General features: G+C 37.3%; 1 protein-coding gene across 10 annotated transcripts in view; it reads left to right on the top strand.

The window, feature by feature from the left end:
• Positions 1 to 23098, top strand: part of VTI1A (vesicle transport through interaction with t-SNAREs 1A) — a 372209-nt gene that overhangs the window by 13878 nt on the left and 335233 nt on the right. The gene's annotated exons all lie outside the window — the stretch shown is intronic.

Here is a 23098-nt window from a genome sequence, read left to right as displayed (position 1 = left end):
TATTTTTCTCTGGAATAGGCTTCATAGCCTTTCTTATTAGAGTCTTAAAAAGATACATTATACCCCTTCCCCCCAAAAGACAAGAGGAACTCAACTAATAATTTATATAAGGGATCCTTTGTGTTGATTGTCTCATGAGAATATTTAGCTTTCTCTTCCTATATCTCTGAGTTTCAACTGCACCCACCTTATAGCAAATTTAAGAATATAAATTTAAAGATATTGATGTTAAAATTGTTAGTAATTAGAAAGTAACAGGAGTAGAAAAGATACAGGTGAGCAATTCCACTTCTGGGTATATACCCAAGAGAATTGAAAGCAGGATCTTGAAGAGATATGTATACGCCCTTGATCATAGCAGCATTGTTCGCAATACCAAAAAATGGAAGCAACCCAAGTGTCCATCGACAGATGAATGGATAAACAAAATGTGGTGTGTGCATACAATGGAATATCATACAGACTTAAAAATGCAAGAAATTCTGACATATGTTTTGACATGGATGAACCTTGAGAACATTATGCTAAGTGAAATAAGCCAGTCACAAAAGACAAATACTATGTTTCCATTTATTTGAGGTACCTAAAGTAGTGTTTGTAGAAAGTAGATGGGTGGTTGCCAAGGGCTGAGGGAGGGGCAACTGGGTACCTACTGTTTAATAGGTATAGAGTTTCAGTTTTGCAAGATAAGTTGTAGAGATTGGTTGCTCAACAATGTGAATATATTTAACCCTATTGAACTACACACTTAAAATTGGTTAAGGTGGTAAATTTTATATTAAGTATATTTTGCCACAATTAAAAATTTAAATTAAAAAAAAATGTAGATGAGGAAAGATCTGAGCTTTGCCTGTGAGTGACAGGAGTCAGGTGTTGGCATGTAAATGAACTATTATTTCTGACCCTGGGGTCCAAATTCATAAAGAAAGTGAAGAATTTATAAGGATCATTCTGCCTCTGTTCCTTCCTTAGGTGTTTTACTTTTGGAGACTATATCTGCTAGACTACAGTGTACCCTTCCACTATAAGGCCAATGGTACTGAATAGTAGAAATTCCACCTAGAGTCTGGAAATAGGGTGATTTACAGTTTTGCATGTTTATTTTATATTATAATGGATATTTTCCTGAGAAGCTGAGATGGGCTATGTCAGTGACTCTGATGCAATTGCCGTTTAAGTTGTGCGCCTATTAATTAAAAATTAAAATTGGAATCCACGATAGGCCTAAATTCAGAAAAGAAATGTAACTGCCTTGCTTCTGTGCTCTGTACTAGATAAAATCTTCTCTAACCACTTTGTGAAAGGCAGGTTCTCTCAGCAAGAATGTGAGATATGGTGAGAAAATTGGATTGATTTAAGAATTTGACAACTCAAAATTGTACTTAGACAGTTCTAATTAAAGTTAATGTTTTAATATAAATGATGAAAGTAAAATAAAATATTTATAAGGATTATTTTAGTTTGCTTACCTCATCTTCATGAAACGCTTTCCCAAAGATTTTTCTCTTGATTTCTAAATCAACTAAGCATATTAGTCTGCTAGGGCTGTCATAACAAAGTACCACAGACTGGGCAGCTTAAACAACAAAAATTTGTCTTGTTGAAGTTCTGGAGGCTGGAAGTCTGAGATCAAAGTGTTGGCAGGGTTTGTTTCTTATGGGGCCTCTGTCTGTGGCTTGTAGATTGCCATCTTCTCCCTGTATCTTCTCCCTGTATCTTCACATACAAACACAGTCTGTATGTGTTTATGTTCTAATTTCTTCTTCTTATACAGAAACCAGTCATATTGGATTAAGGCTCACCCTAATGACTTTATTTTAATTCATTTAACTCTTTAAAGGCCCCATCTCCACATCAATCACATTCTGAAGTGTTAAGGATTAAAACTTCAGTGCATAAATTGGGGGGGAAATAGTTCAGCCCGTAACACTGAACTTAGTTTTAATCTTTTCTTCTTAAAAAAAAAATTTTTTTTCAGGAATTATATTGCTTCTGTGGCTTGTCAGTCAGCTACCCCATGGTTAAGAATTACATTCCTGAAGAATAGAGTCCTTTAGGTATCATGTATTTGGATAAGCATTTCTCAGATATATTTTCTATTATAAAGAAAAATGGAAACAGCAGCTAGGAGCTAAACATTTATTCTCCAGGCTATCATTAAAAAATTCATGTGTTCATCTGTCTGTTTGCTGCCGCAGCTCTCTTCTGCTGTGTCAGGAAACGTCCTTCGCCACCGCCACCGCCACCTTCTGTTGTACGGGACTCACAGTTTATAAAGTGCTTTGACACGCATTATTCGTTTCACTGTAGGAAGGGTAGACAGAGCAGATGCGGATTACTATCCCCATTTTACATGTGATAGAACCAAGAGGTCCAGCTTGATTATGGATTTCATTCAACAAGTCCTTCTTGAGCCCTGTAGTGTATCAGGCAGTGTCCTAGGTGCTGGAAAAGAGCCGTGACTAAGAGAGAGAAAGTTCTTGCTCTTGTGGAATTTATGTTCTAATGGGGAAGACAAGAAACAAGTGAATACATCTATCTTAATTTCAGGTCGTGATAAATGCTATAAAGAAGATGAGTAAATGGACAGATAGTGACCAGCAGGGCGGTGTGCCCGTTTTGCTAGGGTGTTCTCTGTGCCCGACTGGGAGAGAGGGGTGCCTGTGGTTACAGAAGGGGGGCAGAGGAGAGACCTCTAAGGGCATTGCAGGCGTGGTGAGGACCTTGGCCTCTACTCTCGCTTGATGAGAAGCAATTGTAGGACGTTGAGCAGTGAGTGGTCCTTTGCCTCCTGTTTCACAGCTTTGTCCACTTTACCTTACCTTAACACGTGAGGCATTTGAATAGAATGTAGGAAATATTTATGTAATTCCCTTTTGATTCTTATTTTCTTTTTATATTTAATTCCTTTGTCTTTTTTTTAAATTTTATTTATTTATTTATTTATTTATTTATTTATGGCTGTGTTGGGTCTTCGTTTCTGTGCAAGGGCTTTCTCTAGTTGCGGCAAGTGGGGGCCACTCTTCATCGCGGTGCGCGGGCCTCTCACTGTCACGGCCTCTCTTGTTGCGGAGCACAGGCTCCAGACGTGCAGGCTCAGTAGTTGTGGCTCACGGGCCTAGTTGCTCCGCGGCATGTGGGATCTTCCCAGACCAGGGCTCAAAGCCGTGTCCCCTGCATTGGCAGGCGGATTCTCAACCACTGTGCCACCAGGGAAGCCCTCTTTTGTCTTTTAATGGAATGAAGAATATCTTCTTAAAGACATCTGATAATTTCTTATAGTCATACACCATACCTCAAAGTATTGAATCCCAGGAAAAAATAGTAGAGATTGGTCCTTCGATCTTCAATTGGTCCTTCAGTTGCAATGTTTATTGCAAATGAAGAAGTTCTCTTATTCGCCTTGCAATATCAGGACTTTGGGGGAACATCTATGCCAATGGCGAAAGGTAGAGGACAACTCAGTACTTTTTTCTTCAACCCCATTGTCTGCTTGCTTTCTTCTCTTGGCCCCTCTTCTTCCTCCTCCTCTGCCTGTCCCTCAGATGCCTGGTTTCTTCGGACTTCTTCTCCACTTACCCCACTGTCCTCCTCCTTGTGTTATGATCCGCTCCTGCGGCTTCAATACCACAGCTATAATTCTCTTGCATTTCTCACTCAGAACACCCTACAGCTCAAATTCATATTTCTTACTACTTACTGGGCACTGCTACCGCAGAGTCCTTTAAACACAAACACTTAAATTTGACAAGTACTAGTCACTTCAGAGTGATGTTTTAATTTTCCCCTCTTCATCCTCTTGTGCATCCAGTTGTTCACTGAGAGTTAACAATCCTGTCACTTAAATAGCTCCTGCTTTCATCTCCACTACTGGAAGCCTTCATGTTTCTCAGTCCGGATGATCGTAGTAGCCTTGCCTCCTTCCATTCTTCTCCCAATCTAAACCGCCCTCCACTCCACTCTGGAAATATCTTTCTAGCACACTGATCTGAATATGTCACACTGTTCCACAAAATCCTACAGAGTTCTCATTGCCTGCTGAATTGTTAAAAGCCTAGAATTTGTTGGTTTCCTTTGGAGTAGTGCATCTCAATCTTTTTTTCATTAGCACTCCACTAAGGAATTTTTTAGACTTTTTTTTTCCTAATTGCTCCTCTCTTCCCCAGGAAATTTTAATACCATAAATATACTGTTTGTCTGTACATCTGTTCATGTTCTGTGGCCCTTTGGAGGGCCATGCATCTTTGTAATATTTAAGATTCTTCATCCTCCCAAGAACCAGTTCTTGCCTCTGGGCATAATGTCACCTCTGTTGACAGTGCCTGTTTTAGAGAATGTTGGCCTTTATTTGGGCAAGCAGATAATTTACTAACAGATCCTTTCAAGGCTTATTGTTAACTTTGTTAGGACATGTCTAGAGTAACCTGACTTTTGAGGTTTGTTTTTCTTGGATTCCATTTGAATGACTGGAACGTTCAGTGAATATTCCACCCTCTGTTTGGTCAGAATTGTATCTCCCTGCTTTGGGTGACCTCCAGAATCTCCATTCCACCCATGGCTCCCCAATACATGTCCTCTGTTACACCTCTTACCTCTACATACGCAAGTTCATTTTCAGCCAAAGACTTAACAGGACCCCTTTATAGATTTCTGGAGCTCCTTCTCTCCATTACTCTGCTAAGTTTCATGCATCTCAGCAGTCCCCACCTCCAGTGTCTACCTCCTCAGCTTAGAGACATGCTGGGCTCCATCTGGGCTCCCCACCCCCCGTGCTGGCATCTGATCAGTGCCTGCGGGCTGAGAGCCGCGGTGATTGTAGGGTTCATTTCAAGTCTTCTCTCCTCACAGGATTTCAGTCCTACACTGCCTATTGTCCAGCTTTTTAAAACGATTGCTTCACACATTTTGTCCATTGTTATAGTTGTTTAGAGAGGGAGGGTTGGTCTTGTATCAATTACGCTGTCATTACTGGCATGAAAGTTCAGGAGAGTTTAATGTTTATTAATCCTTAGTGGATAATTGTGTACATCTGAGAATGAAAAAAAAAATAGTCTGCTCTTGACAATGACCTATCATAGAATTTAATCTGTAGCTGACTAAATACATACTTAAAAAATTTTAAAATAGGGGTTATAATTTGCAGTCATAGTTGTGGGAAGGTAAGGGAAATCAGCAGTCATCGCTATGTTCCCTTTTACACTGTTGCTACCCCTGATGATTCTGTTCACTTGCCAAATTCCATTTTTCTTGATTTTTGGCCTCTCATAGCCTCATATTGTTCATTTTGGATTCTTATAGTCTCAGAGTAATAGGAATATTAGGTCCAGAGAAGTTCAAATCCAATCACATTTTTGAGATGAGGAAACGGAGGACCAGGGAGACCAAATGTCTTACCTTAAAGTCACACTGCTGTTTAGAGCCAGGACCAGAATCAAATAACCTAAACACACATTCTGATGTTCTCTCCATGATCCTTTGCAACTCCCTACCCTCAACTTCACATTTTCATAAAAATCAATTTAATAGCTTCTTTGTATATTTGAAAACAATGTAAAAATTAGAATTCATGTATTTAAGCCATTCTTGTAATTTCTTCCTTCAGTATTGGTATGACGTTAGCTAGGGCATGGTCATGTCCAGGAAAATGAACCAGCCAAAAGGAGGAAAAATGTAGTTGAGGATTTTTTCAAGGTTAAGATTATTGTTTGCTTCTTAAGAAAATAAAATCAAGCAAACAAAAACCCCTAAACTTGTACAAACAACAACAAAAAACGAATGTTGTATAAAGTATTTGACCAAGTCTCAGTAAGTAGAAAAAGAAAGGGACAAATAAGTGATGTACCAGGATAAGATTCCCTAAGTCATGAGGACGTGGTATGTTGAATGATGAATGTCTTTTGCATCTGATGTTGTAATACTATGATGCTTACGCCATCTTGTGGCTGATTTGTATAGTTGCATATTTCTTTTTTTTTTTTTTCTGTAACAAAGCTGAACTTCCTTTAAGATGTATACACAGACTACAGGATTTAGGGTGGAGGATTAGCAGTAGAGCTTTTTAGCCCCAGTCTCAAGTTCACTTCTATCCCAGGTCAGTGGTGCCCGAATGCTGACCTTTTCCTGTTTGGCAGGCTATGTGATGTGATTGTTAGACCAGCTCCTAGTGCAGAGCTGTCTACATCAGAGAATGGCACTTCTGTTGACAGTCTCAGCAGTGAGGCTGAATGGTCCTGGGAACCCAACTTCCTGCGGGCTATCGGAGTTGGTCCCTTAGGTCAGGGTTCAAAGGATGTTGTGGAACAGCTTGAAGCTTTCACTGCTACTACCTACACTCGCTCTTTTAACAGGTGAATGGACAACTTGAGTATCCAAGTTTATGACTGAAGCCAGTGGCTGTATTCTATTTTTTTAAGTCTAAGATAGACTAAAGAAGTATAAATGAGAGCGATGAACCCTTTTAAATTATGACTTTTGTTGAAAGGTCAAAAACTTGATGCTTCTATTTATTTATCTTTCCTGTTCTTGTGGCTTCTTGAGATATTTTACTTCTGTTCTGTGGAAGCTGTAGAAAACCATGAAAGCATGTTTTAGAAATTTGGATCATGTCAGTGGTAATATGTTGTAATTATGGCATCAGCTGTCCCTCTTGCAGGAGCATAAGTACATTCTAGAAAGAAATAAGAAAGCCAGACTGGACAGAATCATCCCAGCAAAACCTTCCTCCACTATGTGCACTTAATAAATATGATTTCCATTAAAAAATTACGTTTGTTGTTGGATTCTCTGTAAAAATAATACCTACTCACTATAGAATATTCTGGAAATAAATAAGAGTAGAAAGAAGAAAAAAAATCACCTTAGCCCTATTACCTCAAAGGATTCGTATTTTACATTTTTATTTATTTCCTTCTAATCTTCCCTTCCCCTCTCTTTTGTATAATTTGTTGTTCTATTTTACATAATAATGATGCTACTCGATCCACACTTACAAGGTTCTAACATTGGTACTTTCCATTTCTATAAGTTCTTAATCATTTTAATGGGTGCATAATATTTCAGTCAGTGATATTAGTTCATCTTTTGTTGAATCCTAATATATTTCCATTTATCCCTTCCATAATTTATTGTGCTGCAATGAACGTATTAGAACAGGATTATTTCATCAGGGTCATTTCTCAGAAGGCAGATTATCACATCAAAGGTTATCAACAATATTATAGGTCTAATTAAAATATTCCTTGGAAATATGTTTTTACTGTGATTTATCAGATCATTTTTGTTGTTCTTTCTATGATTTTCTCTGTATCAAAATGTTAAATAAGAGCTAAAAATCATAGGCAGACCAGAGGTAAGTACTTTATGTACATCACTCATTTAACCCATAATTATATGAAAAAGATACTGTCATGATCTGTCATTATGGGGATTTCACAATTCTAGAATTAAATACAACTGAGATTTCTTTTTCTAAGATACTTTTCCATGGAAGATATATTCATGTTGGTAAGGCTAGCAGATATGCATGGCTCTCATATCTGGTCTAAAACTGATCTCATTTTACATTTTCAAAATTTCGTAATCAGAAACTGAAGAATATTTTAGTTATCTGGATATGACTATGATCCCTTTAAGGAAGAAAGTAATACTGTACGTGTACATACATGATTTTACTTGTTTGCAGTTATTTTCTGAGGATGTTGTTTCCTAAGGCCTCGATAGGTGAAATTGTTAGAAAATCATCATGCAGTTGGCCTTCTTTGTTTGTAGGATTCTCATTCCAGGCTTTGACCTTGGTAAATCTTCTACTCACAGAGCCCAGTAATTTCAAAGGCTGACACAGGAAATGGATTCAAAAGTCTGTTTTCAGCTATAGTGATGCCTTCTGGGGCTGATCTGTGTTTGCGTGTCACCCTGGTCTCCTAATTCAGGATGCTGTTAAAGGTTCATGTTCTTGACCCTTCTCCCCACCATGTATTCTTGAATGGAACAGTAGTATGTATTAAATATTTTATCATTGGTCTTATGTACTGAATTTGATGTTGGCCTTAATAGATTTTCTTCCCTTTGGAAACTCTGACACTTTCTTCCAAAGTGACTGTTTTCATGAAGACTGCTTTGGGCCTCAGACCATTGTCTTTACCTCCTGTAGAGCTTTGTGACCTGCAAAAATAACTTCCATGTCCACTGTAGTTACTGGCAAAGTTGAAGTGTGTACTGGTATGGATATATCTCTGTGTGTGCACTCACACATTCTTGTGTGTGTACATTTTTTTTTAATTGGTGTCAGATTCCTGATAAGATATTACAATTTTATTGGAAGACTTTTTTCTATCTATTGATACTTACTAATTTTTTTAATCATTGGAATTAAAGTTTTAGTGCCATTTTATGGTAGAAGGAGCAAATTTTTGTTATGACTTTATGTTATTTCTATGGTTTGAGTTTTCTAAGCAGATGAAGTGTATGTTTTCTGGAAACGGTGCTAAATTGCTTTAAAACAAACAAAAAAGAATGATAAAGCTTATTGGTTTTAATGTAGTTGTGTCTGCTTATAATCCTTCTTAAATGACTTAACAAATTATTATCGACTTTTCTGTTGTTTGTTTGTTTTGCCTAGCCACTTTGATCTTACCTAGGAAATAAAGAGGAAAGATAAAAACAGGTAAGATTTTTGAAAGATTTAACTATAAACTGGTGATAAATTTGGCTTCATTGTTAGTCACTAGATGGCACTGTTTATTTGCAGAGTGCCATTTTTTAAAAAAGAACTGGTAGTAACTGAAATTACTGCTTCATGAATAAAATATTTCTGATGGGATTTGCATTTCTATATTGGCTGAAGACACTGTTGAATGTTTTATTAACCAGCCCAATGCAACTGTCAGCCTATTAAAGAGATCCAATGGTCCCTGTTTAGATAAATAAACTAAATAAATCCAATTCGTCAAATTGTGTTCTTGGCTGTTTATTTTCCATTCTTTTGATGTACAGTTTATTTTAAGTTAAAGCCACATTGGTTTAAAAATTAACGGGAAAATGTTATTTGGTGTTTGGAACATGAAGAAACTAATTGCCATAGTCAAAAAGCCAACTTTGTTTTAATGTTAAATTGTTTGCTCATAAATAGTAAACTTTTTACTGGTTGCTTGTAAACTGTCCCATGCTCAAAAATAGTCTGATATTCTGCAAATACATGGTCAGGGACAGTTATCAAGATTGCGGCACCCCTGTTGAATTTCCCTGGGAGAAGTACTATGTAGTTTAAAAGATAAGCCTTTTACTTGTTTTTTTTGCCTTCGGGCCATGCTCTTTTTTCACGTAGGGTATACTAGTCCTTGGAAAGAAAAGTAGCTAATTGATTTTTAAATAAAATGTCTTTCATCAAAGCACTTGCCAGGCACTCTCCTGGTAAATGCCAAACTTTAAAGTGGGTGACAGTGATGCTGTGATGTTGCTAGGGCAACCAAAGGCCTCAAGACCGTAGCACAGATGCCCGCACGTTCACTGCCCTCTTAAAGCTTATGTTCTAGGAATCTTGAAACTCAAAATTGAACTATTTAATACCACTGACTTAGCTAGAGATTTCATACTTAGGCCCTAGGGTTAAAACATGTTAGAATAAAGCATGTCAGTTTTGTGCTTTGCTTTGCTGAAGTAAGTGAGCAACTGGGAATGACACATCATGGTTCCGACTTTGCCTTCTCATTTCTTTTTTTCATGAATCTTCCATTGCTCTTTATGCCATTCTTATTGTCTTTTATCCAGTTCCACATTTGTGAGGTTCAGAACAAAACTTAAAATGGATTAGGCACTTCTGACTTAGCTCATAGCTTTTAGGAGCATTGAGCTGCTTGTGATGAAGACAGAGCCCTATCTGGTCTCTAGGGTGAAGGTTTTTCAGCTGTGTAGTAGTGGTTGAAGAGTTTTGCTGTGTCAACTAGTTTAAGCTTTCCTGTACAAGAAGTTAAAATGGGGCTAGAAGAGATTTTTTTTTTTTTAATTTTTATTTATTTATTTATTTATTTATGGCTGTGTTGGGTCTTCGTTTCTGTGCGAGGGCTTTCTCTAGTTGTGGCAAGCGGGGGCCACTCCTCATCGCGGTGCGCGGGCCTCTCACTATCGCGGCCTCTCTTGTTGCGGAGCACAGGCTCCAGACGCGCAGGCTCAGTAATTGTGGCTCACGGGCCTAGTTGCTCTGCGGCATGTGGGATCTTCCCAGACCAGGGCTCGAACCCGTGTCCCCTGCATTGGCAGGCAGATTCTCAACCACTGCACCACCAGGGAAGCCCCAAGAAGAGATTTTGCCAGAGACTTTTCTCTTGATTTCAGGTCCTTGGAAACCTACCAGGACATGGACCATGCACACAGATAGTCTCTTTCTGGCTTGTTTTGTTTAACTTTCTGTCCTTTAGTTCTCCCAAATGGAAAATTCATATTTAAGAATAAAACCAAGAACGTATGTGGAGTCAAATTCATCTTCTGGCTTTTCTTTTAAGAAGTTCATCAGATCATGAATTAAAAGCCTTTGCTAGAAATGCCTCTGAAATGCTTAAGTGTGGTCACATTGGGAAACATCAAGAAATGGTACTTCATCCTCATTACACTTTATTAGTTCTTGAGGCGCCTCGTGCCTTTGCAAATTCACAAAAGCTTCTGTAGGTCAAGCTCCATCACAGAAGATTCTGAGGAAATTTACAAATTTTCTCCATTTGGTTCTGTTAAGTATTGTTTAAAACAAGTTATCACTGTCTTGGACTTGGAAATCTGCTGTGAAAATGGTGATTTCTGTTATTGGTTATAAAGAATTTGACCTGTAATTGCATTCTTAAAATGGAGAAAGACTGCTGGATTTTATGGTTTGGAAAGTCACACTGCATGGTATTGGTCTTGGTGTGAAATGTTTAATTACAGAAATGAAATGAGTTTCTTAAAGAGTGTATTCTGTACTTTAAAACAAGGGTGCCCTCTGTTAATCTTGTCTGAGTTTTATTTTACCTGACATCCTTTGACTTTCCTACTGAAACATTGCAACTTTGCATATTAAATGACTGACATTTTTTGTTTCATTGCTTTCTTATTTTGATTTTTTATGTAAACCTAGTCTACAAATAAATTTCAACTGAAGTAAGACTAGGGTTGTCTTATTTATGGCCATATGTAATTTTTATGGTGAAACTTAGAAAGGAGAAAACAATCTCCATTGTTAGAATCTTGCAGATTTCTTTTTAGCTTCAATGAAGTTTAAATTTTTCTACTTTTTTTTAAAGAACGTGGTTCCGCGCTCTCCATTTCAAATGCTGTCTGATCCATGGTCCTTATTTGATGGCTTTATTTACCCTTAAAAAAATATCATACATGTATTATTAGACGTTGGTTAGAAATGGTCTATCTCATATTTTTCTCAAATTGTATGAAGCTAAATTTGGTCATGGACCACTTTGCCAAGAGAGGAAGTGTGAAATAGTGAGAAAAGCCCAAGGAATGTAGACCCAAGACCTCAGACGTGGCATATTCCTTCTGGGCTTCAGTTTCTGGATCTGCAGATTTGGATCGCCTTATCAATTCTGCCTACCTAATGGGGAAATATGAGGACCAAATAAGATAATAAATGTGTAAATACTTTGGGAACTGCACTGATTTATAGTCAGTGGCTTTGCTATGCACAAGTAGTAATCCTAGAATTAAAGAGTTTAGAGGTTAAAGTATCTCCAAGTCAGAATATTCCCTCAATATCCTAAACCTTCCTTCTCAGTGCTTTAAGACAAACTGCAGGAGCTTACACAAAGGATTGAAACATGAAATCTTCCATCTTATTCTCAGATATGACCTTCTACGTTGGATTGCTTTTATATTCTAGCACATTTTATTTTGTAAAAGACATCTTAGAAATTAATCTATGCAAGCAAGGTTTCTCCTTGACCTTGTGGTAATAGAGTCAGAATTAAACATAGAAGAATTATGATACTCTATATTGTTTTATATCGTTTTATTATATGTATCATATTACTAATTAGAGTTATATTTGTACTGAGTTTTTCATCTAGAGTTCAAAATACATGTTGAATTATTTACTTTGAATTTGCTTCCCATCCCTTCCCTAATTTCTAATAACTGACATTTCCCAGAAACTATTAGAAGTCACTGTCTTTGCATTGTTATGTCACTGGCCTAACATACCAGTATTGAGAAGGAGAAGGGGGAAGATTCTGTAGTATCTGTTAAATATTGTCATTAATATCAACAAAGGATTGACTTTAGCATACCTAAAGACAACAACCAAATAGCTTTATAATTAAAAAGTTTCAAATATTGTCATACACTGAGAATTTGGTTTATAATATGCCCCAAATATACAAGGCAGTGTAATACACAGCTAGAAATAATATGGTGGAAGCTGAAATGATTTAAATCAAATTCTCACTAGTAAAAACAAATACTATTAAAATTAATTTCAAACTAAAGAACAAACAAGGAAGCTGCGGAAGAGAACTTTCAAGCTGCTGTTCTTTCTATTCATTTCATTCTTTTTAATTTTAGTGGTTTTCAATAGTTTGTTGTTGTTTTGGTATAGATTACTAAAAACAACTTACATATATTTAGTACTTATCATGCATCAAGCATTGTGCAAGAGAGCAAAAGATGAATAAGACATATTCTTCAAGGGGCTCGTAGTCAATAACTGTCTTACTCAGGTAAGTGAAATGATGGAGGTTCTGATGGGAGAGTATGTGAAAGGGCACACTTTCAGGGAGGGACATCCAACCCAGGTGTTTGTGTAGGAATGAAGTGGGGTTGTGAGGGAAGGCACCCACACTGAGACTTGAAGGGTGAGGAGGAATTTGAGAGAAGCAGGGTCTCCTCAGGTTGAAAGAATAACATAAACAAAGTGGGGAGTGGAGGAGGATAATATTGTGGAAGGGGGGAAGGGGAGGCCTAGAGTGTTTGATATCCTCCAGGTTTAACATGTGGGACTAGAGCCTTAGTTCCCAAACTTTGCTACACGTTAGAATCACCTGGGGGTCTTTAAGAACTCCTGCCGCCTAGCGCCCACTCCCAGACGTTGTGGTTTAATTGGTCTGGGCTGTGAATTGGGCATCAGCCCTTGATGAGCCTGAGAGCTCGGCAAAGCCTTGCCGGTTAAGTTGAGGAGCTTGGCCTTTATCTCATTTGTGATTAGAAGTGATTGAAAGATTACACATGCTGGGTAATGTGCTTGCTTTATATTTAATGAAGCATTTAAAACAATGAAGCTCTTTCTTTCATTTGAGTTGCAGTGCCGTTTAACTTGCTTTCATTCTTTTTCTCTCAAATCTTCAATGCTATTCTTTTAAATACTTTTTTTTTAACTTGGCAAAAGCCAGTATCTTACAGTGACAGTTACCCACATGTCTTTTGCATCAAATGACTTTAAAAATTAATTTCTTTTTGGTTTAAAATTAGGTACCATGATAGCCATTATTTGGGGGAAACAGGTGCCCTAGCATGAATAATTTTTCTCCCTAGGTGGCAAAACAAATATTTTAAATTCTCACTTGAGCCTAGAAAAAAATAAAACCCTCAGCCTTTAATCTCATACAACTAAATAGACTGTGCCTTTGACCTCTGACCTGAGGTCAATGCCAATAGAACATCTTCATGTGAATTTTTTGTTTATAAATATGCACTTTGCTTTGGAAACAGGTATATTAATTCCCTTGTAAGAACAGAAATATGATTATAAAAATTATATATATATATATATATATGTTGTTTCCGGATTTAGTAGGAAAAAACTATGTGTATATATATATTTTTCCTTCCCCCTGTGATGTCTTGCAAGACTGATTGTAACTTAATTTTGTAAAGGAATTGTCAAGAAATTGCTAGTAATCTCTAATCAGAGAAAAAGAAGTATGGATGTGGCAGATAAATAGGATTCTGTTATGGCCAACATCTTCATTGATCTTAGCAGAATTGCTCTTTGCCTCCCCTGTGTCTGTATTTTCTCTTGGCAGTAAGCCGAGTGAATTTGGAATAGAAAGAAAGAGAGACAATCTACTTGGTTCCAAATGATGATAGCTGTGCATTGGTGTGTGGAAAATAACTTACAACTTGATAGTAGAATTACTAGAGGATTTCTCTTGTTTAGGGAGAAAATTGAAGTTCTTTTTGTGGCCAGGTTGGAGAACTTCTAATTTAATATAACCCATAGTTTATGATATCAATTTAAATCTTATCATCATATCAAATGGTATTTTAATTATGAAATAACTTTTAAGCTATTTCTGAACTGCAGTCAAAAAGGACTCAGATTAGGAAAAAAATACTGTCCTGAGCCTTAATTGCTATTTTTTTTTTTTTTTTTTTGGCCACACTGCGGCATGTGGGACCTTAGTTCCCCAAGTAGGGGTTGACCCCGTGCCCCCTGCAGTGGAAGCACAGAGTCTTAACCACTGGATTGCCAGGGAAGTCCCTTTAATTACTACTTTAAAATCTATTCTGTTTCTTAAAGTAAAATAGTTATTTTCTCAGGTTTTCTTTAAACATAGTGAATTGATTGAAGAGTCTTGGTTTATGGTTATATTGTTTTGCTATAGACTCTGCAGTCAGAGAAATTATCATCATGAAAGTATATAATTTCAAGATGTTATCATTATAAGATTCACAAACTTACATCTTTTTAGCTAATTATTACCCACTCAGGTAGATTCTAAGGCAATAATGCTTCTATGTGTTTGGAAATATAGATTTGGGGTGAGATTTTTGTCAGTGCATTTTATAGCTGAGAGGGCTTTCTATTTCCCTAGTCTGTTCAGGGACTATCAAAGTAGCAAAATTATGTTTTCTAATTCAAACGGAATGTGGCCATAGATGGCACTGTGGCTCACACTGATACTTAACATATACCATATTGTGGCATTTTCTGAGAGAAATTTCTGAGACCAAAATCATCTACAACAGTCCCTTTGTAATAAAAGTTTACTTTTCACTCTGAAGAGGAATGATTTTAAACCCGGCAGAACTAGAAATACTAACTATATATATATATTTTTAATTTTTATTTATTTATTTATGGCTGTGTTGGGTCTTCGTTTCTGTGCGAGGGCTTCCTCTAGTTGCGGCAAGAGGGGACCACTCTTCATCGCGGTGCGCGGGCCTCTCTTGTTGCGGAGCACAGGCTCCAGACGCGCAGGCTCAGTAATTGTGGCTCACGGGCCTAGTTGCTCCGTGGCATGTGGGATCTTCCCAGACCAGGGTTCGAACCCGTGTCCCCTGCATTGGCAGGCAGATTCTCAACCACTGCGCCACCAGGGAAGCCCCTAACTATATTTTTTAACGTTAGTAAATAGAGCATGAGCAGCTGTATTTCTTGAGCCCTCAGAAATGTTTTTCAAAATGGGGTATTAATACTATCTCTGCAAAATGTTTTTACATAGGTATAGCGCTTAGAGAATGCCAGTTAAAGTACGCCCATGACTCTCATTCTCATCTCCCAGAAAGCATTATTGAAACCTTGCCATTAAATCAAGGCATTTTGTCTTTTGAATTCTGTCATGGCTGGGGCTAAACAACTGTCACTGGCAAGTGACAAGAGGCATAGACAGCAGGGAAAAGGAAAAGAGAGAAAGTAGGAGCAGGGGAAAATAAAAGTGTAAGAGAGAGGGAGGGAAAATACCAGGTATGTACCAGAAGGGTGAGGTGCTGGCAGGCAGCAACTGCCTCGGGTGCCAGTTCGTTGAGACTAATGCAGTGATCTGCTTACTCCTGCTATATCCTGATACTTTTATTAATGTCTTTTTGGAATCTAGGTAGTAGTAAGAAATATCTCAAAGTACAAACTGATGTCATTAGGTTCACATTTGCCTAAAGAATTTTTCAGTTCTCCAATTTCATAACAAAATCCATAAATATTTACAAATTTATGGTTTTTTTGTTTTGGTTTTTTTGCTAATTATTCCTCCCTCAGGTAGATTCTAGGGAAATAAACTTTCCATATGTCTGGAAATATAGATTTGCATGCAGATCTATCACATGCAAATAGTCAGAAGACTCCACACGTGAAGGAATATTAAGTCAATTATATTTTTGTACTCCATGTCATAAACTTGGGGATCTGATGCATTTCTACCTTGATGTTGATATTTTAGTAAAGTCAGGATGCTTGCTTTTGGGGGCAGAAATGATATGATCTTTCTTTTCACTGAATGCTAGTGGTAATGGGTAGTTTTCCTCTTTGGTCTAGAGCAGAGTTTCTCAACCTTGGTACTGTTGAAATTTTGGACTGGATGATTCTTTGTTGGGGGTGGGAGAAAGGTGTCCTGTGCCTTGCAGGGTGTTTAGCAACATCTCTGGCCTTTACCCACTAAATGCCAGTGGCCCACTTCCACTCCACCCCAGTCGTGACAATCAAAAAATGTCTCCAGATATTCCAGATGTCCCCACTGAGGCAAAATTATCCCTGATTGAGAACCCCTCAATCTAGAATGATCGCTGATAGGGCTTTTAAAGGGAGAGGGAGAGAGAACTAACTATTGAGGGCCTCTAATAGGTCAGCTACCATGTTGTATATCATTTATTCTTCATGGCCAGTTTATAATTCAGTCATACAAGGTTATGAAAAGCTGACACTTTCCCAAGGTCACATAATTTGGGTCCAGGACTTGAAATCAAACCTATCTGACTCTAAAGCTACTAACTCATACTGCTTTATAGCATTTCTCTTTAAAGAGTCACTGAAGTCTCTGTTAGTTCCAGTGTGTCCAGAAAAAGAAAACTTGGTTCAATAACTAACCTACATTTATTTCAAATAGGCTGTAAACCAAGAGAAGCAGGTGATGTAGTGGAAAGTACGCTGGATTAAGCATCGAAGTTCTGGCTTTGGGTGTCAGCTCTGATACTAACTAGCTGAGTGCCACTGGGCAAGTCACTGTGCCCTGGCTTCTTCAACTCTGAAACGCGGGTCAACCTCCACATTGTCTATGCGAGCTTTGTTATTTAACAATTTTGAATGTGGGAATGCTTGGCATTTTAAGACCAACAAAAGTTTTCACGTTGCTTTAAAACCATTCTATATGCAGTTTAGGACAATAGGTGTGCTTTGGAACTCTGGGCTCACTTTACCTGTTAGTCTCATATGGATATGTCTTCCATTTCTACAATACCTAGCCCATTATTCATCTCCTTTGTGAAGTCTTTTCTAATTATCTTTCTGTCGTGATAGATTTTCTTTACTTCCCATTTGCCTTGGCACTGATGTTATTAACCTGTACCAATGTACACACTGTTTCCATGTCAGAGCTGAAATGACTTACTGATTTTCACTTACTTATGTTTTATTACTCCAGCCAAATTATAAGATCTTCAAGAGAAAAAACTGGGTATTCCACTTTTAAGTTTTCTGAAGTAGTTTATAAATGCTGTACATAGTAGGTACTCAATAAGTGCCTACTGAATTAAATTTAAGAATTTGTAATTTTAAAGCAAATCTTTTTCAGATGAAACATCCATGATACATGGTGGGCACACAAAACATATAAGTATTCCAACAAAACATCAAGTGTGAATTGTTCTTTAAGCACAATTTCTGTTTAACTTTAGTGGAGCAAAATAATAATGCCATGTGTTGAAATGTATTTTTTCTCTGTTCTGACTCCTTTTAAATTTCTCAGACCTGGGAATTAAGATACTTTAAGAATGAAGTTTCTGAAATGCTCCATTGGGTACATCTTTTCAGAAATAGCCATCTGTAGGAAAATATGACATATTCATTGGCAGAGAAGAGCTGATAAATACAATTTGATGTAGTGTTTCAGCAAGCATTTCAATAACTTTTTGACATTTTCCTGTAGTCCTTATTTGCCTTATCAATAGTTATAGTGACATATGATTGTCAACTTTTTATATTAAGACCAAACTAATAAATTAAATATGTTATGTTTATATCTGATGAAAGCTGATGTTTTGGAAGGGTGTTAAAATACACTGACAGGTCCTGTTCATAAGCTCCTTTGGTATAAATATGCAGATGGCATCTTTAGATATTGTTTGTACACATGCAGATAGAAAGTGTTGACAACGTAACAAACGCAAATGTCAACCTCACAATTTAACCTTTCTGTGTAGAAAAAGATGTTAGTTTTAAGTTATGTGTATCTTTTAACTTTATTTCAAAGTTTTTATTATTTTTTAGCCTGTTATCACTACTGTTTCATGTACGGCTGAAAGCAGCCATTGCAAGAAGATTTACGCTTGAGAGCTTTTCTCTGTCATGCTCCTACTTCAACAATTGCAACTGTACAGATGTATTTATTTTTCTAATTCTTCAGGTTATTTTCCGTGTTGTTTCCTATCTCCTGAATCTTCTTGTAGCATCCTTCTATTTACTGTTACAAAATATTTGGGGTTAATAAGAAAGCCTAAGGAAAACATTATGAACCCCGCCTCCCTGCCCCACACATACTTTATGTTAAAGCATTTCTTACAACACTTTGCCACACTTATGTCTGTGCTAAGATCTAACAGAGTGTCGTGCAGCACTTTTTAAAAATTTTGGCTTATAGAGGCTCATATGGGACAGCAGTGGGTAGGCTGGAAAGAGAACTGGGTATTCTAGTTAGGAGAATATTCTAAGAAAGAATATTCTTCTGCTTAAATGCTATCGAAAACTAGTCGTGTACACCTTTAAATCCAAGATAGTAAGATTTTATAGTCATTGCATGCAGAAACCATTAGAAATAATACCACAGGTCCACATGTACCCCCCAGAATAAATAACCCTTAAGATTCCCTGAAATAAACATCAGATTAAAGATACTATCATTTCCGAACCTACACACAGGCCTTTTTTCTCCTTGACTCCGTGGCCAATCCCTAGGCCACATCATTTCTGAATTTCCACATCCACGTACTTCTGTTTACTGCATATCCTTGATTTTATCACACTTACATCTCCTCTTACTTCAGTGCATGTGTGTGGACCTGTTAAAACAGTAATATATCAGAGATAATATCACTTTTTTAGGGGGTAAAGTAACCTTAGAATAAGGGGAATTGTGTAGGCATATATATCTTATAAATGCTCTGTACCTGGGTTGAGAAACACTATGATAGAGTTAAGAAACTTTTTAAGAGGGGGTGTTTCTACAGTATTGCTTCTTTAAGGACTATAGTAATGTATCGTTTTTCGAGCTAGTGATTCTTTATTTTTTAATTTTTAAAATATATATCTTAAAACTGTAGTAATTTATTTATTTATTTTTTGGCCATGCCGCAGCTTGTGGGGATCTTCATTCCTCGACCAGGGATTGAACCCATGCTTTGTTTCCACTTAGTCTTGTTCCTCCAACTACATTATATACTATTTTAGAATAGGAATTGTGATTTCTCATGCTATGTGAGAGCCTATAAATTCTAAATAAATATTTGTGAATTAACAGATGAATAGGCATATCATGTCTATTCATGATATTTTAAGAGAAAATAAAAATAGTTGTCCAGTTAGCTAATCTCTGTGGTAAGTGAAGAGAGTCAAGTTGGACTGTGTTATGAAATATACATTACAATGCAGAGCTTTCCTAAGTTGGGGTAAAATGCCTGTCTTCTTCTTGATTAAAATATAGGACTTGGCTATCCCATATCAACCAGAACCAGACCCAAAGACATTAGTTAACAGAGTGTAATCATGTCCACCGGTTCCTAAAAAAGATTAAGATTGTTTTTTCTTTAAAATAGTACATTTTTTATATTTAATTTATCATACCCCAAGCAAACAATCTTCTATATTTAAAATATAAAGCAAAGTAATCACAACACAAACTTTAGTTTTATAACCTCAGCAGCTGTATTTGTTTAAAATACTTCATGGGGTTTTGTTTTTCCCATCTTTCTTAAGTTGTTAGAAATTTTCTGAGTTCTTCCTTTGTTTCTGAAAATATATAACTTTCTCACTGGTGAGTGCAAAAGGACCTTTCTGTTCACAAATTGGCACCCATGATTTTAAATTCACAGCGTGCATTATCCAACCCCAACTGCTGTTGCCTTCATCCTGTCCATTCAGGCAGCTGACAGTCACAGTCAGAAGTCAGGATTATGGCTCCTCCTTTTCCAATACTGAAAATATTAACTACAGATTAGCAGTAGTTAAAACCAGGAGTGCTCAATTGAATTCTTTGTGGTATTTGAAAAACACACACACAAAAACACAAGTCAAGAACTCCCCTGGGGAGACTGGTCTGCAGGCCTGAATCGGGTCTCAGGTGATTCCAGTGTACATCTTTACAAAAGAACCATTAAACTAATGTTTCCCAGTCTTTTCACTACCAAGAAAACCAAATCAAAAACATTTATTAAAGAAGCATTGATTTCCATAATTTTTAGATTAACATAGGTGGGAAGATAGAATTTTAAATATTTGAGTGAAGTCAAGGTTTGTTAAATCAGTGTGAGAGAACTGAGTTCATATAATACTAGCTTAAACAAACAAAAATTCTGATGTTTGATTAGGCTTTGTAGTCTTGTACTGGCTAAGTATATGATCACCACTAAACTTTCTGAAATATTGAAAGCATCTCATGAGCCCTTGAGTACCTTTCTGGATATCTGGTAGAGCAGGAAGAGAGAGCAAGGCTGAGAGGTAACGGAAAGTGTGTTGATGACTAGACAGACAGAACTGCACATTTCAAGAGTGAAGCTAGATAGTGCCTCTCGGAAAACAAAGGAAGCTGGAAATGTTGACCTTCCAGCCGCATCCTCTCTAAATTGAAGAGGAAGAGGAAGAAGGAGCTAATGTTTATTGAGTGCTCATTACGTACCAAAACCTGTATTAAGGACAGTTTGTATTTTGTCTCTTCAGAAGCCCTACGAAGTTAGATGTTAAGACTGTTTTAGAGATGAAGAGACACATCCTCAGTCAGATACAAGGTGGTTTGCCCAAGGTCATTGAGCTGGTCAGTGGCTGAGCAAGAATGAAAAACCAAGATTCTTTGATTCTGTATCCAGTGTTCTTTCCAATATACCACTCTGTCTTCTAAATGTGCTTCCTGCCATGGTCCAGTTTTTTAAAAGTCATGTAGGACCCTGGCTACATGAAGAACATCTCTCTGGTCTTCATTTATGGTTGGTTCAATATTTGTGGAATATTAAGTTGTAGGGAACCTCATAACCAATACTCTAGGAATGTCTATGAGTTCTCTAGAGCCCAAGAGTTGCGTATACTGTGAAAAGAAAGATCTACTGGGGATCCTAAGGCTCAGTAGTCCCAGAAATTATGTGATAGGTCACAATAGCGTATCTTATATATTAACAAAGAATTTTTTTTAATAAAAGAAAAAAGACCTTAAGTTCCTCAAAGTTATTATTTAATTTTATTCTTGTGTATGGAACTTTTGCCTCTCTCTCAGCTCTCCGTTTCCTCCTTCGGACAATGAAGTGGTTAGACTAGACCAGTAGTTCTTAAAGTAGACCAATAGATCAGTAAGTGGGAATCACCTGGAGGGCTCATTGCTGGGCCCACCTGAGAGTTTCTGGTTCAGAAGGCCCAGTAAGGGGCCTGGGGATTTGCATTTCTAAAGAATTCCAGGTTGGGACTTCCCCCGTGGCACAGTGGTTAAGAATCTGCCTGCCAATGCAGGGGACACGGGTTCGAGCCCTGGTCCGGGAAGATCCCACATGCCGCGGAGCAACTAAGCCCATGCACCACAACTGCTGAGCCTGTGCGCCACAATTACTGAAACCCGCATACCTAGAGCCCTTGCTCTGCAACAAGAGAAACCACCGCAATGAGAAGCCCGTGCACCACAACGAAGAGTAGCCCCTGCTCGCTGCAACTAAAGAAAGCCCGTGCGCAGCAATGAAGACCCAGCGCAGCCAAAAATAAATAAATAAATTAAAAAAAAAAAAAAAAGAATTCCAGGTTGAGGCTGAAGCATCATCCTGGGACCACACTTTGAGAGCCACTGGAGGAGATGATCCATAAAGTCTCTTCCAGCTCTAAAATTTATCTGATTCAGCTTGTCAATTTCCTGGACTTCTTGGAAGATAGCTGTATCTTCCACTTTGAAGATGTATGCCTTGAATCTCTGCTTTATTTAATTGTGTTTGTTGCCCTTTCTAGTCATAGTGCAAGTTCTTTTCCCTTAGAAATTATTTCCTTTCCCCACCCCCGCATTTTTCGTGTACTGCCAAACAGAATGTTTGTTTAACTAATGTTAGTGCAGTGCATTTCCAGAGCTGCCCTTTGGGGAAATTTAAATGAAATTTTAAAGTATCATTAAGAATGCAAATAATAAATTCTTTGATTAGCTGTAGGCATCTTTACATTGGGATGACTAAAAAAGGTTCTGGTTAATTAGAAGTAATTTGTTAGAAACCTGAATCCTCTCTTTTTCTCTCTCAGATTAAAACTCAGTTCCCAGCTGGATGCTTATAAGTGCAGGAAATGTAATTGTCAGATGATTAATTGCAAAAGATAGATAATTAGAGTTCATATGATGTGTCAAATATGGGTAACCAAGAGGTTGACTACAGGTTGAAAGAGAACAGCTGAAATCTAGATTGTGTGTTGTGGCTATCAATGGGTGATTTACCTTTACCACCAGAGCTTGAAGAAAGGGTTAGGTAGAAAAAGCAGTTTCCTAAACCTTGCCTTTTATTTTTTATCCCATTTTGGGCAAATTCTTCCTAATAAAAATTACTAGAAAAGAGTTCCCATTACCTGAAATCAGGCTTAGAACATTAAGCTGTTGCTGAATTACCTTTTCTAATGTCAAATAAAGGATTTGGGATTTGTAGCTGTATTTCAGTACCATATGTATTTTTAAACTCCATTAAACCTATCTTAAATATTTTTTTCCCTAGTTGTAATGGCTGGCTTTTATTTCCTAAAAATAATGACCAAATCTTATCTCCTTTGAAATTAGTATCTCTTGTACCTGGAAGTTAAATGTTTTCACTGTAAGCATTGGATTCCAAATGTAATAGTTTTGCCTTCAAAAAAGAAAATGTACTTATGATATTTCTTTAAAAATCATCCATCGAAAAAATAAGCGAGTTGGAAAAAAAAATCCTACAGCCTGTCAGTAATTAAATTAGCCATCTCTATTCTGGCTCACCTGTTGGTTTA

The sequence above is a fragment of the Balaenoptera acutorostrata genome, chromosome 16 (assembly GCF_949987535.1).
Source record: "Balaenoptera acutorostrata chromosome 16, mBalAcu1.1, whole genome shotgun sequence".
In the NCBI taxonomy this organism is placed as follows: Eukaryota; Metazoa; Chordata; class Mammalia; order Artiodactyla; family Balaenopteridae; genus Balaenoptera; species Balaenoptera acutorostrata.
The sequence above is the reverse complement of the archived record's forward strand: the minus strand, read 5'-3'. Positions and strand labels throughout refer to the sequence as shown.